Source organism: Ovis aries, chromosome Y (assembly GCF_016772045.2).
Source record: "Ovis aries strain OAR_USU_Benz2616 breed Rambouillet chromosome Y, ARS-UI_Ramb_v3.0, whole genome shotgun sequence".
Classification (NCBI taxonomy): domain Eukaryota; kingdom Metazoa; phylum Chordata; class Mammalia; order Artiodactyla; family Bovidae; genus Ovis; species Ovis aries.
In genome coordinates this window covers 5,604,681-5,618,690 of record NC_082741.1, presented here as the reverse complement: position 1 = coordinate 5,618,690, position 14,010 = coordinate 5,604,681, and the positions used below count along the sequence as shown (strand labels likewise).

Sequence of the window (14,010 nt, the reverse complement as noted above, 5' to 3'; positions counted from 1 at the left end):
TTCCTCCTTCTAAACCTCTGAAATCACAGGGAAAATGTGAATATTTGTTATGTAAAATGTGTTGCAAAACAGTGGAAAGAACACTTCACATGGCCTGAAATTGAGAGTGGGATCCCAGGCAGAGGGCAAGGCCAACATTCCCATTTTCAGCTTCCCCACCTCTGGGAGGATCTCAACACATCTCTGAACGCCAGGAAACAGATCATGTACCCCGCTGGTAGATGGGTACATTTTGACAGTTATCATTTAGTCCAGTTCACGTTCCTGAGCCTAGAGAAAAATAAAAAGGACTCTGGGTGGAGGAGGCTGACTTGACAGGCAGAAAGAGAGTGCTCCTTTTAACATTTAGCTGCAAACGCACTGGGTATTTGAGTTGAAGAAACCCAGGGTTTGTGTGATGGAAATCTCTTTAGCGGTGGACCTGTTCAGCAGCTGTACTTTCCCATATGCGAGTGACACTTTGAAATGTGGCTAGTGCAACTGAGGAGCTGATTTTTCACGTTTTATCCTAAGCAATGCCAACATACGCCCAGGTGGCCACCATAGCAGACAGAACAGGCGACGACTCTGGAAAACGCACACACTGGCCACACTCTGTTCTGACATCTCAGTGTGCTAGCTGTCCATGCCTGTTATCTCCTCTAATTATTTAGTAGTTAACTGCAGTTAAAAAAAAAAAAAAACTCGGGCTTCCCTCATGGCTCAGACAGTAAAGAATTCTGCCTGCAATGCAGGAGACCCAGGTTCCATCCCAGATTCAGGAAGATCCCCTGGAGAAGGAAATGGCAACCCACTCCTGTATCCTTGCCTGGAGAATCCCATGGACAGAGGAGCCTGGCGGGCTACAGTCCATGAGGTCGCAGAGTCAGACACGACTAAAGAGACTGAAAAATAGCAACATCTCGTATCTACAAAGAAAACTGAGAAGTGGTGCCCTAAATTTCCTCTGAGGTAACTGAGGCAATTTAAGTTCTAAATTATACTCTATCACATTTATCTCTCACTCACGCAGCTTTTTGAAAACAGGGAATAACCTGCTGGTTGTGTGGATCAGCTTGCAAATATGAAATGTACAGAAATAGAGTAACTCCCATCCTACAAGTCTCTACATAGGCTGTATAAAATGAAGCCACTCTCCCGTAGGCTGGTAAAACGTGTGAGTCAAATTTATTTCCTTCTCTCAAAAAAGCAAGAGAGTTGCAGAAAAACATCTATTTCTGCTTTCTTGACTATGCCAAAGCCTTTGACTGTGTGGATCACAATAAACTGTGGAAACTTCTGAAAGAGATGGGAATACCAGACCACCTGACCTGCCTCCTGAGAAATCTGTATGCAGGGCAGGAAGCAATAGTTAGAACTGGACATGGAACAACAGACTGGTTCCAAATAGGAAAAGGAGTACGTCAAGGCTGAATATTGTTACCCTGCTTATTTAACTTATATGCAGAGTACATCATGAGAAACGCTAGGCTGGAGGAAGCACAAGCTGGAATCAAGATTGCCAGGAGAAATATCAGTAACCTCAGATATGCAGATGACACCACCCTTATGGCAGAAAGTGAAGAGGAACTAAAAAGCCTCTTGATGAAAGGGAAAGAGGAGAGTGAAAAAGTTGGCTTAAAGCTCAACATGCAGAAAACGAAGATCATGGCATCCGGTCCCATCACTTCATGGCAAATAGATGGGGAAACAGCGGAAATAGTGTCAGACTTTATTTTTTGGGGCTCCAAAATCACTGAATATGGTGATTGCAGCCATGAAATTAAAAGATGCTTACTCCTTGGAAGAAAAGTTATGACCAACCTAGATAGCATATTGAAAAGCAGAGACATTACTTTGGCAACAAAGGTCCGTCTAGTCAAGGCTATGGTTTTTCCAGTGGTCATGTATGGATGTGAGAGTTGGACTGTGAAGAAAGCTGAGCGCCAACGAACTGATGCTTTTGAACTGTGGTGTTGGAGAAGACTCTTGAGAGTCCCTTGGACTGCAAGGAGATCCAGTCAGTCCATTCTGAAGGAGATCAGCCCTGGGATTTCTTTGGAAGGACTGATGCTAAAGCTGAAACTCCAGTATTTTGGCCACCTCATACAAAGAGTTGACTCATTGTAAAAGACCCTGGTGCTGGGAGGGATTGGAGGCAGGAGGAAAAGGGGACGACAGAGGATGAGATGGCTGGATGGCATCACCGACTCGATGGACGTGAGTCTGAGTGAACTCCGGGAGATGGTGATGGACAGGGAGGCCTGGTGTGGTGCGATTCATGGGGTCGCAAAGAGTTGGACACAACTGAGCGACTGAACTGAACTGAACTGAACTGAACGACATACTGGTTTTGATCACTTGATGTATTATTATTATTATTTTTTTTACTCAGTAAGAAGCAACTGATGGTAATTCTAATGTCGGTGCTGGTGGCATGTCTGTTGTGTATGCTCAAGATTTCCTTGTATACTGTCTAAATTATCCATTGATTCATACGCTATGATCTAATATAGGATTGTCTTTTCAAGACAGAGAGAAATCAGAAGACAAGCGTGTCTCTTTCTCCTTTGAAAAGTAACAGCAGCATATTCATCCTAGTCTGTATGACCCAGCAAATACTGGGAAGGATTTTTAATATAACAGTTTTTCTTTCCTCTTCCCAACAGATTTGAAAAGACAGACCATCCCTTTTTAATTAGTAAAACAGCAACATGTCCCTGCATGGCTCTGAAAGTCAAACAGATATATAAAGGTATTAAGATAAAAACTTAAACACGAATGATTCCAATGTCAGGTAATTTTCACCATATGGCAATGGGAGGCTAATTCAACATTAAATAGTGCTAGGAATTCTGTTTCCTTTACAAAGTACACAAGTCAAAGACTGCTCTTACCACTTCCTGTTTCCTTTGTTATATTACGTCTGCTTGAGTTTCTCAGGCATACGATAACACGCTGTCTTGAAAAAAAAATCAAGAAACATTTTCTTGGTTAACAATTAATTGGTGCATACAAATGTTTAACAGGGTGTACTGTCAATTAAAAATAAATGTGAGCCTTCCATAAACTTCTGTACAATGTGGAGCTGGACATTTCTGGGCCACCCTTTCAGGCTGGGGTTGGGCGAGGATTTTCAGGGTTTTTTTTCTCAGGTTTCCAGGGAGTCTCCAGTGAATCGGACTGAGTTTTATTTCTGGGTTCCCAGGGTCCAAGCCTACTTTGATTGACAACTGTTTGCAGAGAGCCGGCCGCGGGCCCAGGAATCTGGCACAAGGATTAAGAAATGACAGACAGCTTTGCTCTGCAAGGAGGTTCACACATGCCCATGCAGTCACTGCGGGGCTGGGCAACTTGTGCCCGAGACTATCTCAGATGACCGAACTCGGATGGAATCACCGAGCGCAAGGCACGGGCAAAGGAGGGCATGCAAAGAAAGGCCTCCTCATGGACACAGCTCCTGTGTCCTCCTCCTCGTCTCTGATTGCACTATTTATTCCCTGGGGGCTCTCACCCCCCGAGAAATGGGTTCTTCTCCAAAGTCACCAGTTATTTAATTTTCAAAAGTAAAAGTGCTTTGGATGGAAAAACACACCAATTTTTTTTTTTTTTTTTAAAACCACAAGACAAGCAAAATGCTAAGTTTAACCTAGAGTAAGAGAAATCAGAGTCATAAACAATACATGGAAAGTTGATGTTGTTTGTGCAGTCCCCAAGTCGTGTCCAGTGCTTTGTGACCCCACGGACTGCAGCACGCCAGGCTTCCCTGTCCTTTACCATCTCCTGGAATTTGCTCAAACTCGTGTCCATTGAGTCAGTGATGCCATCCAACCATCTCATCCTCTGTTGCCCCCTTCTCCTCTAGCCCTCAATCTTTCCCAGCATCAAGGTCTTTTCCAAGGAGTCGGCTCTTTGCATCATGTGGCCAAAGTATTGGAGCTTTAGCATCAGTCCTTCCAATGAATATTCAGGATTGATTTCTTTGAGGATTGACTGGTTTGATTTCCTTGCCGTCCAAGACACTCTCAAGAGTCTTCTCCAGCAACACACTTCGAAAGCATCAATTCTTTGGCACTCAGCTTTATCGTCTTAACTCTCGCATCTGTACATAACTACTGTAAAAACCACAGCTTTGATTATACAGACCTTTGTTGGCAAAGTGATGTTTCTGCTTTTTAATATTCTGTCTAGGTTTGACACAGGTTTTTCTTCCCCCAAGGAGCAGTCACCAAGAAACGGGTTCTTTCTTTAATGGATGCAGTCACCACCTGCGGTGATTTTGGAGCCCAAGAAAATGAAATCTGCACTGTTTCCACGTTTTCCAGTCTATTTGCCATGAAGTGATGGGACTGGATGCCATGATCTTTGTTTTTTGAATGCTCAGTTTTAAGCCAACTTTTTCACTCTCCTCTTTCACCTTCATCAAGAGGCTCTTTTTAATTTAGTTCCTCTTCACTTTCTGCCATTAATGTGGGCATATCAGCATATCTGAGGTTGTTGATATTTCTTCTTCTGGCAATCTTGATTCCAGCTTGTGCTTCCTCCAGCCCAGTGTTTCTCATGATGTACTCTGCATGTAAGTTAAATAAGCAGGGTGACAATATATAGCCTTGACTTACTCCTTTCCCAATTTTAAACCATTCTGTTGTGCCATGTCTGGTTCTAACTGTTGCTTCTTGCCCTGCCTCCCAGTTTCTCAGGAGGCAGGTAATGTGGTCTGGTACTCAGATCTCACTGGGAATATTTCACAGTTTGTTGTGATAAATACAGTCAAAGGCTTTAGCACAGTCCATGCAGCAGAAGTAGATGTGATGGAATTCCATCACCTCGACCAGCTTTAACATCAATATATGTGTACTGAGCGTTCCTCACAGCTCAGCTGGAGAAGAATCTGCCTGCAATTCAGGAGACCCTGGTTTGATTCCTGGGTCAGGAAAATCCCCTGGAGAAGTGATAGGCTACCCACTTCAGTATTCATGGGTTTCCCTGGTGGCTTAGATGGTAAAGAATTCAAGTGCAATGTGGGAGACCTTGGTTCGATACCTAAGTTGGGAATGTTCTCCTGGAACCGACTCCAGTATTCTGGCCTGGAGAATCCCATGGACAGGGGAGCCTGGCGGGCTATCGCCCATGGGGTCCCAAGGAGTCAGACACGACGGAGAGACTAAGCAGACACATATGTACATGTACAACTGAGTTACTTTGCTGCACGGAAGAAATTAACAACACTGTAAATAAACTATACTTCAATAAAATTCAAAAACAAGTAAAATTATACCAGATTACCATGAGGTACCCTCAGCGATTCTATGTGACACAAAAGAAAATAACTTTGACAACAACTTCAGTTCACCCAAGTACAAATGAAACATTATATACCCAAAATTGTTTTGACATCTTCTTTTCAATCTGATTGCTATAAGACACATTGTATATGTGAGCAGCTCTCAATACACACTGGAATCATGTGAGGACCTTGTCCAGGTCCTCACATGATTTATATTTTTAAAATATAAATTTTGGAAAAATATAAAATTTATATTTTTAAAATATAAAATTCTGGAAGACAAATATGACATGGGCAGCAGTATTCTAAAACTTCTCAGGTGAGCCCCCATGTGCATCCAGGTCAAGCAGTGCTGGGTAGATCAATACCTTTCAAAACTTACTATGCACACAGGCCACCCAGGATACTGGGTAAAATGCAGATCATACTTGCAGGGTGAAAGCTGAGATTCTGTATCTTAAGAAGCTCAAGGTGATATGTGGAATACACTCTAAGTTGCATGTGGCCAGATGACGCTAAAAGGCAAGGTGGGGAGGAAATACACAGAAATTTCTACAAATACACAGGAATACTTAGAATTGAGATTTTCAGGGCTTCCCTGGTGGTCTCAGTTCAGTCCAGTTCAGTCGCTCAGTTATGTCCGACTCTTTGCGACCCCATGAACTGCAGCACGCCAGGCCTCCCTGTCCATCACCAACTCCTGGAGTTCACTCAGACTATGTCCACTGAGTCGGTGATGCCATCCAACCATCTCATCCTCTGTCATCCCCTTCTCCTCCCGCCTTCAGTCTTTCCCAGCATCAGGGTGTTTTCAAATGAGTCAGTTCTTCGCATCCGATTGGCCAAAGGATTGGAGTTTCCGCTTCAGCATCAGTCTTCCAAGGAATATTCAGGATTGATTTCCTTTAGGATGGACTGGTTGCATCTTCTTGCAGTCCAAGGGACTCTCAAGAGTCTTCTCCAGCACCACAGTTCAAAAGCATCAACTCTGCGCTCGGCTTTCTTTATAGTCCAACTCTCACATCCATACATGATTACTGCAAAAACCATAGCTTTGTCTCTGCTTTTTAATATGCTGTCTAGGTTGGTCATAGCTTTTCTTCCAAGGAGCAAGCGTCTTTCAATTTCATGGCTGCAATCACCATCAGCGGTCATTTTGGAGCCCAAAAAAATAGTCTCTCACTGTTTCCTCTGTCTCCCTATCTATTTGCCATGAAGCGATGGGACCAGATGCCATGACGTTAGCTTTCTGAATGCTGAGTTTTAAGCTGACTTTTTCACTCTCCTCTTTCACTTTCATCAAGAGGCTCATCAAGGTGTCATGTTCTAGGGCTTCACAAAGAGTCACTTGGGAAGAACAATATGCATCAAGGGTACCAGGAGCCGAGTTCCATGACGAGGCTACAGTATGTGAAGCGTCAGTCTCGCTAGTAGGTGCTGTGCGATGCTACAGGGATGCAGGCTTTCACAGGGCAGGCTGCCATGCTGCAGCGGTCCCCAGGGCAAGGAACTGCAGGCGTCCGGTAACCAACATCCAGCAAAGCACTGAAGCTCACAGCCTATGGGAATCGGGAGCTCACCAACAACCAGGAGGCGGGCTCCTCCACCAAGGCAGATACCCAAGCGTACAGGGTGTATCTTCCGTCATCCAGAAATGGACCTAGTGCTGTGTCCCGTCTGGGTACCAAATGTGTTCACCCATCAACACCATTAACATATGTGGCTCAATGTTGCTTCTCAAAGAAGCTACAAGGTGTAGCTTTGCTTCCTTTGTTTTGCAACGGCTATTGCGGCATCTGATATTACACGGTGAAGAGAAACGTCTGTTTATTAAGGCAGAAATTTAAAGAACATTTAAGTCAGTGCTCTAAAGGACCTTAAGGAAAAGAAGTCTTAAAAAGTGGGGACGTGTGTGTGTTAGCCGCTCGGCCGTGTCCGACTCTCTGTGACCCCATGGACTGCAGCCCACCAGGCTCCTCTGTCCATGGGATTCTCCAGGCAAGAACAGTGGAGTGGATAGCCATGCTCTCCTCCAGGGGATCTTCCTGACCCAGGTCTCCTGCAGTGCAGGCAGATTCTTTACCATTCGAGCCACCTGGAAAGCTCTGTGTGTACATATAGCTGATCCACTTTGCTGTACAGCAGAAACTAATGCACACCCTAGACCAAGTATACTCCAATGTGCAGAAGGGCGTGGCCACCCACTCCAGTCTTCTTGCCAGGGAAATTCCACGGACAGTGGAGCCTGGTGGGCTGCAGTCCATGGGGCTGCAAAGAGTCGGACACGACTGACCGAGTTCCACACACACAAACACATACTCTACTAAAAATGTTTTTTAAAAAGAACACTGATGTTCTCATTACTAATTTAAATGCCCAATGGATAAATGGTTTTTCGAGCTTTAACTACCTGACCCCTCCTCAGCTGCCATCCCTCTTTTATTTTTCGTTTATTCACAGGACTCTCCCAGCTCCTGGTGGTAGCTGGCTTCTTACCCAAACTGTAAGTTATGAAGGAGCCACACTCACGCGGTCCCCAAGTGAGTGAAGTCGCTCGGTCGTGTCCAACTCTTTGTGACCCCAAAGACTGTAACCTACCAGGCTCCTCCATTCATGGGATTTTCCAGGCAAGAGTACTGGAGTGGGTTGCCATTTCCTTCTCCAGAGGATGATCCTGACCCAGGGATCGAACCTGGGTCTCTGACATTGTAGGCAGATACTTCACTGTCTGAGCCACCAGGGAAGCCTCCACATGGTCCCCAAGATGGCAGTAACTGGATGAAGCCTTCCTTCTGGATTCACTACGTAATCCTGAGCCAGAAGTTCATTTTTCTCCCTCAACTTTCTTTCCCACCACCAGAACCGCAAACTACACGGTAATATCGAAACACCAGCTGTGCTCAGATAACCTGCTGTTACATTTTCTCAGCTCTGCCTACGTTCTTGCTCCATCTGATAAGTACCGGGATTTATCTCCCTTCCAAATGGTAAAGAAAGAAGCTGGACAAAATAATAATAATAACACTAACATAAACTACGCATTGTCATGTCAGAGTCCTCCAGGGGAGCTCAAAGTCCCGGTGACCAACTCAGGAATGCAGAGGAGAGCTATCACCTACTGGATGTATCGTCAGCATAAACTTGAAGCCCATTACAAAGTGGTGCTGGGCTTCCCTGGGGGCTCAGTGGTAAAGAATCCACCTGCTGATGAAGGAGACGTGGGCTCAGTCCCTGGTCTGGGAAGATGCCACGTGCCGTGGAGGTGAGCCCGGGCTCCGCAATGACTGCATCTGTGCTCCACAGCCTGGGAGTCGCAATGCCTCAGCCCACAAGATACAAGTATGGAAGCCCAGGAGCCTACACCACATCCTGCACGGCAAGACAAGTCACTGCAGTGAGACCACATCCTCCAACAAGACAAGTCACTGCAGTGAGACCACATTCTGCACAAGACAAGTCACTGCAATCAGAAGCCCGTGCATTGCAACTAGAGAGGAGACCCCAAAGGCCACACAGTGACAAAGATCCAGCACCTCCCAAAATATATTTTAAAAAAAAGATGCTATAAGTGTGGAGCTAAGTCACTTCCGTCGTGTCCAACTCTGTGCGACCCCATAGACGGCAGCCCACCAGGCTCCACCATCCCTGGGATTCTCCAGGCAAGACCACTAGAGTGGGTTTCCATTTCCTTCTCCAATGCATGAAAGTGAAAAGTGAAAGTGAAGTCACTCAGCAGTGTCCGATTCTTCGAGACCCCGTGGACTGCAGCCCACCAGGATCCTCCATCTGTGGGATTTTCCAGGCAAGAGTACTGGAGTGGGATGCCATTTCTGGAGATGCAAACTATGAAACACTCAGGTCATAAAGTATCTTTCAAAGGTGGTATCTTAAACAGTGTTTACTTAGAGATACTGCTATCTGTCTCACAGGGACTGCAGATAATTTTGAGTACTTTAAGCATCTTTTATGAGATATCTGCTAGGTCTAACGGTTCACACTCTTTGAGTGGGGCTTTCAAATGTTTAGGACCAAAGTGAGAAATCACACACGCGCACGCATTTGTGAGTCATCTTTAATTGCTGGGAGTCCAGGCGGTTTTGAAGCCGTGAATGTTGTGTAATACTGTTTGCTGTGACCGAGTTGTGTGTGGGAGAGGGGACATCATGCCTGAGAGTTTCTAACCTCATGATCTTCTGTCTACAGAGACGCCTGTTCGGTTGTGCGTGCCGTCTGTGTGTCTGTTTACCTCTCAGGGGCTGGCATCTTTTCTGGACACAGGAGGACCCCAGGTTCTGACCACTCTCCTGGGGTGCAGACTCGGAGCACAATGACCAGACTTTCCCACACCGCGTTGGTTTACAAATGTCACTGGTTTTCTTTGCTCTGAGGTCACCTATGAGCTCCTCTCAGCCACAGCAGGCTTCCCTGGTGGCTCAGACGGTAAAGAGTCTGCCCACAAGGTGGCTGGAGGCCCAGGTTCAATCCTTGGGTGGGGAAGATCCCCTGGAGAAGGGTATGGCAACCCACTCCAGTCTTCTTACCTGGGAAATCCCATGGATAGAGGAGCCTGGCGGGCTACAGTCCACGGGGTCATTTCAAAGAGTTGGATCCCACTGAGTGACTAAAACTTCCACTTTTCAAGCCACCGTAAAAAGCATCATGGGGGTCTCATCTCTACCAAGACACATTTCATGCCATTTGAACAAAACTATAATTGTGCCTAGGGCTACAGAATCACGCATGGGACTCTGCTGTTCTGTGGTGTGTCTGGAAAGTCTGAAAGTTGTCAGTCATGTCCAACTCTTTGTGACCCCATGGACTGGTCCATGGGATTCTCCAGGCCAGAACACTGGGGTTGGTACCGTTCCCTTCTCTGGGAAATCTTCCCAACCCAGGGATCGAACCCAGGTCTCAAGAGATATTTAAGTTTTCTCTGGGGTAAAATCGTCTCTCAAGTAACATTGCCTGCTGATTTGCCGTTCCACGCTAGCGGTTCCACAGGCTGGAATGTCCCTTCTTTCCTCTCACCACCCCCTGCCCCTTCTACCAGCCACAGGCATCTAAGCACGAACACCAGGACATTCCCAAGCTTCTGAGCCAGCTCTGCTGTGGGCGTGAAAATACGCCTTCTCGGGTTCACAATTCAGCCATGCTCGAGTTCTGGAAAATGAAGGCAGCTACTAGCCGGCGGCCGGATTTGAGGTTTCAAGGTTTGAGGAAATGTGGGCAAGTCAAATCTGCATGCATCTTTCCCATTCCCACAAGGAGAAAGCTGAATGTGTTCCAAAGTGATTTTCCCTGGGGCTAAGAGCAAACTGTGGACCTCAGCCTGGGGATGACTTCAATGTCGGAATGCTATTTCAAATCCAGACTCTTATCAACTAAGGAATAACTGTGCAGTACCACGTTCACGCTGCTGCTGCTAAGTCGCTTCAGTCGTGTCCGACTCTGTGCGACCCCATGGACTGCAGCCTACCAGGTTCCTCCGTCCATGGGATTTTCCAGGCAAGAGTACTGGAGTGGGGTGCCACTGCCTTCTCCTATGTTCATAATATCCTCCAAATGTCACTTTGGTGCAATCGTCTATGAATTGCTCAGAGGTTATGCAGAAAGCATCAAGAATTAAATAATTTGCTTCTTTTTGCTCATTTAGTTAAATATCTAATGCCTAAAACAAGATGCGGACAAGTGACGAGCAATCTGATCTAAATTTTAAATGTGATCTGCTTCTGTTGAGCGTACCATGCTCTCATATTACACAGGGTGACCCATAAAGCTACCTCATATTTTAAGAACACTTAACTCCATTGCAGAGACATCTCTGAAATGTGTTCTGCCATGAAGAGAAGCTCACACTTCTCAAGCGTCCTTCATATTACTATGTATGACTTCTCCAGTCTATCAGCATTTATAGATTTCTAGTTTCCAGTAAACTAAGTTTAAAGGCATAAACGGCTCTGCAGTTGTGTATAGGTCTGTTATTAATATCACAGCTGGGGTTTTAGAACGCTTTGAGCCGATCTGAAAGAAGCTAGGTGCATAGTTGCATTACTGTTGGTGTTATAACAGCCAGGTATCACAAAGTCTCTAGTTTGCTATGAAATAACTAAGTCCTCCAACCTAGAGGAGATCAGTCCTGGGTGTTCACTGGAAGGATGTTGAAGCTGAAACTCCAATCCTTGGGCCAGCTGATGTGAAGAGCTGACTCATTTGAGAAGACCCTGATGCTGGGAAAGATTGAGGGCAGGAGGAGAAGGGGACGACAGAGGATGAGATGGTTGGATGGCATCACCGGCTTGATGGACTTGAATTTGAGTAAGCTCTGGGAGTTGGTGATGGACAGGGAGGCCTGGCGTGCTGCAGTCCATGGGGTCGCAAAGAGTCGGACAAGACTGAGCGACTGAACTGAACTGAAGAATGAAAATGAGGAGAATAAATGTAGCCATGCGGATCAAAAGAAAAACTCCAAGATATCTGATATAAATGTATGACAGAGAAAAACCAAAGATTCTGAGTGTTTAAACTCAAAGAAAATCTAGACATAAAATCAAAATAATAATAAAAAAAACATTTCAAAATACACACTTCAGTGCACGTAAAAAGAGAGAGAAAGGGAACAGAGGTAAATTATACAGAAGGGATATGTCCTCTCTGATCTGTCTCAAGGTCCCCGGGGAGCCCCCTTGGCTGGCAAGATAGTTGCCTCATAGCAACTGGCTCCAACATCATACCGTGACTTGCCACAACAATGTGGTATTATATTACTAAAGTAAAAAATAAAAATTCAAGGGGAGGAACAAGTCCCATTAGAAATTCGACTTCCATTCAATATGCAGTCTACGTCTGACTCTCCCATCACTTTGCTGTCCTAACAATGGAGCCAAGTGGACATCCTGTCCTAGAACTGACGCCCACAGTTTCTCCAAACGTGAGCAGCCGCAGATTCAAAGGCCAAATGAAGACTCAGCGGGATGCGATGATTCCACAGCACTGTCAGCAGAGACACAGACAGATGGAGGGAAATACACAGTCTAAGGGTTTTAATGTCTCTAAGAGACATTATCACAGCCACACGTACCCAAAAAAACTCAGGATTTTCCACTTGCACCTGTTATAGATTGCAAATGACTGTCCTTTTTTGAAAAAAAAAAAAAAAATCTTGTCGCCATAAAACAAGGACTGTAATTCTCAGGTTGTAAATTTGGCTAGTCTCTAAATCTACAAGTATAATAATTGTCTATTTTTGTCACACTGCCGCCACCCAATTCACACACCCGCTGCGGATGTGGTCTACAGTTTTTGTTGGCATGAGCTGAGTGGTAACAGATTTCTTCGTTGCTGAGTGCGTTCCAGCCCGTGACAAGCCCGGTTCTGCAACGCTCACAGCATCTGTGCTCACCCTACACTTTCCAAAGCCAGGGCTATTTTCAAGCCACACTTTCGGTGCCTCACTACAGCTCACTTCCTTATCTGCTCACCTCTGCACTTGCTGTGTCTTTCCTTCTCGAATCACAGTGTAAAAGGTGACCAACCACACGGACGGTGAGCAGCAGAAAGTGGCAGAGGCATGGGGCCACCTCTGAATTAGGGCAATCCCGTAAGAGATGCCCCGGCAAGACGGAAGACGCCCCAGTCCCAGGACGCTCCGTCCTGATCCCCAGAATCACGGACAGAGGATGTCACTGCCTGGATGAGGTGAAGGGCTTTGTGGATGATGCCAGCGGGGTGCCAATCACTCACTTTTGAGTCAGTTAAAGGGGAGACTATCTGAGAGGTTCTGATCCTCTCAGCCGGTTCTCCCGCACAAGCAGAGCTTTTTCGCTGGTGGTTTAGCAGACGGGGAAACTCAGAGATACCCCAGGCATATGAAGGACCAATGTGAATCAGCTGAACCGAGAGGGATGGACCTAGAGCCCAACACACGGAGTGAAGTCAGTCAGAAAGAGACACGCTGAACACATATATGTGGAACCTAGGAAGATGGTGCAGGACAAGACTAGAGATGCAGGCGTAAGGAACGGATGTGTGGACACAACTGGGGAAGGAGAGCGTGGCGTGAACTGAGACAGTTGCCCTGCCCTGTACACGACCACGTGTAACCCAGACAGCTAGTGGGAGGCCGCTGTATAGCACAGGGGGTTCAGGCTGGTGCTCGAAGATGACACAGAGGGGCGTGATGGCTGGAAGACCGGGAGGCTCAAGAAGGAGGTGATCAGTGTGTGTGTGTGTGTGTTATAACATTATAATGCTATAATATTGTAATATATGTTAAATTATAACAATGTTATATACCTAGAATGTTTTATAATATATATACATGGAATGTTAGAAAATTCCCTCTGTGATATTAGTAACAGACCTATACATAACTACACACACACACACACACGTATATAGTAATATCGTAATGGCTGACTTGCATTGCTGTACGGCAGAAAGCATCAATTTTTCAGCGCTCAGCTTTCTTTATAATCTATAGAATGGATGATTCTGAACTGTGGTGTTGGGGAAGACTCTTGAGAGTCCCTTGGAATGCAAGGAGATCCAACCAGTCCATCCTAAAGGAAATCAGTCCCTGACTATTCATTTGAAGGACTGATGCTGAAGCTGAAACTCCAATATTTTGGCCACCTGATGCAAAGAACCGACTCACTGGAAAAGACTCTGATACTGGGAAACATTGAAGGCAGGAGGAGAAGGGGACGACAGATGATGAGATGGATGGATGGCATCACTGATTCAAT

The 14,010-nt window shown here is 45.7% G+C and overlaps 1 protein-coding gene across 8 annotated transcripts in view; it reads right to left on the bottom strand.

The window, feature by feature from the left end:
- LOC132657141 (basic salivary proline-rich protein 3-like) overlaps window positions 1-14,010 on the bottom strand; it is a 443,202-nt gene that overhangs the window by 203,668 nt on the left and 225,524 nt on the right. Inside the window, exon 8 of one of the 8 annotated variants that reach the window (XR_009598997.1) lies at window positions 2,877-2,941. The exons of the other annotated variants lie outside the window; for them this stretch is intronic. The gene's annotated coding sequence lies outside the window, so the exon portion shown is untranslated. The remainder of the gene's footprint in view (window positions 1-2,876; window positions 2,942-14,010) is intronic. 8 annotated transcript variants of the gene reach the window in all.